Source organism: Nothoprocta perdicaria, unplaced genomic scaffold (genome assembly GCF_003342845.1).
Source record: "Nothoprocta perdicaria isolate Ctin4 unplaced genomic scaffold, notPer1 scaffold_8, whole genome shotgun sequence".
In the NCBI taxonomy this organism is placed as follows: Eukaryota; Metazoa; Chordata; class Aves; order Tinamiformes; family Tinamidae; genus Nothoprocta; species Nothoprocta perdicaria.
The window spans coordinates 5,383,581-5,387,708 of record NW_020456087.1 but is presented as its reverse complement, the minus strand read 5'-3'; the positions used below and the strand labels follow the sequence as shown (position 1 = coordinate 5,387,708).

Sequence of the window (4,128 nt, the reverse complement as noted above, 5' to 3'; positions counted from 1 at the left end):
CTGAGTAGTATGAAAGTATTGCAAATTTCCTATTTTAACCAGCACTGCCTACTAGTCTAATTATTGCCTGCATGTGGCTTCAGGCAAAGCAATTTTTCTGCTCCACTTTTTCCAACTATAAGATGAAACTAGAATGAAAAGCAAGAAAAGGGGTTTTAAAATCACTGCTTTTTTATTAAAGGCAGAAAGTCACCTTTATTCTTCTTGCTTTGGAAAGCAGGGGCTGGAGCTGCATGAGTTTGACTTTGTCTTTTCTACCTCAGCTTCTGCCTCACAAATGTACCTTCRGCTGATGTCCAGAGACAGCTTGGAGTACCTCAAATGGACAGTGTTGTATCACTACAACTATTGCTATTTCTATAGTAAGTGATATACACAGTAGGGAAAAATAAGTAAATCATATTTCTGTCACTCTTCTGGTTGTGCATTGCTTTACTGTAATTTTAAAATTAATTGTATCTGCCTGTGTGTCACAATGTGCTCTGTTAGGTCAATACATAAAATGTGCAAGATTTTAAGCTGTTTAGATATGCCACATTAGGAAAGAGATTGCAAAAAGTTTTTCCAAAACCGTGTTTACTGTGAGGATGACTGAGCACTGCAACAGGTTGCCCAGAGCTATTGTGGAATGTCCTTCCRAGGAGATATTGAAAACTCAACTGGACAGGGCCTTGGGCAATGTGCTGTACATGACCTTGCTTGGGCAGGGAGGGCTTGAAATAGAGGTTCTTCAGAGGTCCCTTCCAACCATTCTGTGATAATAAGGCATTCCTTTTTACACATTTTAAATACATTGCAGTTTAATTTCATTTGCTATATGATTGCATTAAAACACACTTCTAGTCCTGAGATCCTTAGGTCAGGATCCTGAGATCCTGAATTCGAAGGAATACCTTCTTTTCTGTTGTAGCAGAATCACGGAGGTTTATGGAGCTATAAATAAGAACATTTTTTAGCTCAGAGGCATAAAAGACTCTACTACAACTGAATTGTCTGACAGAASTGATTCATGCTCTAAATCAGTCAACTCACTTTATCAAAACAGGTTAACTAATGAAAAGTCTAATCAGTAGTTCTGTGTACTGCAATTATTTGCCAGTTGCTTATTTTATTAACTGATTTGCCTTTTAAGCATTCAGCACTAATGGGGGAACAGGGAAATGAGTTAATAYCTAGTGAATATGTTTAGTTATTCCACTTTGCTCTGTATAGAACAGAGCACTATAAACTTGCATGCAAGTATATATTTTTATTTCAGAATGATGACAGTAAAGACAGAAAGCGATGTGTTATTAATGAGGGAAATGCTAATTTGAATCAGCGCATGGTTAACACTGAACAAGGTAGGGGATTAAGATCATATAGCTGATGGTTATAGTTTAGCTATAGTTTATTCCAATAAACACCGTGGAAAACTGAGCTAAACCCACAGGTGGAAGAAGCACTCAATATTAGTGTTCTTTTATTATTATTATTTTGAACTAATTAAGTATCAGTTTGGCATTAAAACAGCATTAGTTAGAGTTAGTATTATTTGGGGGCTAGCAAAGATCACTGTTGGAAAAAAATGGGGAACTGTCCTTGTTACTGAGTGTTGTTGAGKTTTTGTTCTGCCTTTTGCCTATGTAACATTTCCCGTTATGAGGCATTCATTCTGAATGGGATCTCTTAACACAGCAGACTAAACAAGAGCAGTAGCAACCATTTTCAATAGATATTCCAAATCTGGTTTTGTTTCTGAGCTAACTACTCTCAACCTCTCAAATGAAAATATTACCAGGGTCTTTCTATTACCACGTAAATGTCAGAAAGAGTCCTTGTTGTTTTCTGCAGTGTATTATTGGGGACGTCATTGCACCAACAGTCTCCGAATATAAATTGTTTACTTGACCTTTCTCCCCAGATGAATGGCAGCCCGCTTCATTCTGAGCAGCAGCAACTCATCCGATCACAATGAGGTTAACTGAGCAAGGAACGCTTTTCCAGAGGGTTGTACATTGCTTTCAATACTGAGAGTTAACACTTACAGCAGTAGGGGTTTGTAGAGCTGATTTTTGTGAAATGAAATAAGAAACTATTTCTGTACTGTATGTATGAGGCATTTAGATATTCTCCACTGCCATATATTGCAGATTCTTGTTGTAAAGGGTCATTGCAGCAGTAGTCATGTTGCCACCTCACAGGCAACTTGGTAAAATTGAAGCAAAAATGTCCATATATGGTAATGCAGACTGGTACTCCTGTATGTGTAGCAAGAGATAAGAGGTTCTCTGTAAATCTTACTGGTATGAACTACATGACTGAATACAGATGTTTTTAGAACTACACTGTATATAAACTTTGCATGGCAAGTTTATTTTTGAAGATGAATTTACTAGCTTATATAAGGGCTAGGCACAATTTCAGCCTCTACATTTACATACCCTAGGCATTATTCCCTCCTCACAAAGCCTTGCACCACTTCAGAGAACATGGCCTCAGGGAACTTGGTTTGTGGGGAGAAACACTAGTTTTCCAGTCTATGGTTTAACCAATGTTGCGCTTTTAGAATGATAATGCTCTGGGTGTCCCTGTTTGAGCAGGGGGTTTGGACTAGATGATCTCTAGGGGTCCCTTCCATCCTTAACCATTCTGTGATAAAAGATCATCTTTAAAATTTATTACTGAGTCAAACCTAGTTGTGGTTCCCAGAAAGCATTATTTCTTCATCAGTGTGGTTGCAGCAGCTGAGGTAGCAGAAATGAACTTTCAGTACCATCCAAATGAATATTACTAACAGAAAACAGACCAGACGTCTGTCTGCGAGTTTGCTCTACTAAGTAGGCTGGAAGAATGAAGAAAAAAAAAAAAAAAAAAAAAAAAAAAAAAAAAAAAAAAAAAAAAAAAAAAAAAAAAAGACTGGACATCATCTACAGGGCTATAAGGTTTGCTTGTTTCCTCTTAGACGAAAGTTGGGTAGAGCTGTTTTTCATTTAAGATGGTGTTTCAACTTTGAAGATAGAATTCAGAAAATTTCCGAAACAGAACATTTTTTTCAGAACCAGTTAATTTCTAACAGAAGCTCCAAGGACAAAAGTCATTTCTTATGATGTAGTAAAATCCTTCAGTGGGAAGGCCTCTACAGAACAACAAACCCTGTTAGAAATGCACAAGGTTCTATTCCTGACTAGCAAGGTAAGATGAAGAAGGAGTTAGGGACATGGGAGATGGTCTTGCTTTGGAATCAAAGTTTAGACTGATGAAAGCAAACTGTSCAAGTGCGGGATCTGACAAATGATGAACACAATAAACTACTGGATGTCATGACAACTGTGTTATCAGAAGCTGTGACAGATTCTGATCAGAACAAGTTGTAAATCTCAGTGATACCACCTAAGCTCTCCTGCTTTTTGAAATGCCTTTTCCACATGGAGACCTGTTACTAGTTGCTCCTTCCTGCTGCATTCCCCTTTTCCCTCTAGAGGACAGGCCTTAGTAGTCCTGTGGGGCAAGCAGGGGGCTCCTGGGGAGCCCATACCCTGCTGCAGGGCCCACCTGCAGCAGCCCCCTTAAGCTCCTCTTAAATCTGCCTTGGCAGCCTGGTGCTTCGTGGGTTTTTCCTGCAGCCTCATGATGCTGAATAAGCAGGGTGATTGTTCCCAGGTGAACCTCTCCGAAGCCACTAAGATACCCCCCCCMCACACCCTCTTCCCGCCCATCCCCGTGGCACTAGGGCGGCTGCAGGGCCGGGAAGCCGCTTCGGGCTGAGAGGGTGGGAAGCGGCTCCACCTCGGGCGCTCTTCCTCCGGCCACCGCGGCACCTTTCTCCGGGGCTGCGGCCGGGCGGGCTCGGGGGCCGAGGAGCGGCCGTTGGCGGTGCGGCGGGGCGCTGTAGGAGCGGCCGTTGGCGGCGCGGCGGGGCGCTGTAGGAGCGGCCGTTGGCGACGCGGGCCGTTGTAGGAGCGGCCGTTGGCGACGCGGGCCGTTATAGGAGTGGCCGTTGGCCGCTGGCGCTCAGGGGCAGCGCGGCTCCCGCCGCCCCCCGGCCGCAGCGGCGAGGCGGGGCGCGCTCCTGGCGCGGCGGGCGCTCGATGGCTCCAGGGCCGATTGCACCGCCCTGCGCGCGGCGCCTCCCTCCCTTCCTCCCTC

General features: G+C 43.2%; 1 long non-coding RNA gene across 1 annotated transcript; it reads left to right on the top strand.

Moving 5' to 3' along the window:
* The first annotated feature begins 282 nt into the window (after positions 1-282).
* On the top strand, positions 283-2,075 carry LOC112957936. Its single transcript, XR_003251301.1, has 2 exons — positions 283-362; positions 1,904-2,075. It is a non-coding gene; the product is annotated as an uncharacterized LOC112957936 (long non-coding RNA).
* Positions 2,076-4,128: the final 2,053 nt, after the last annotated feature.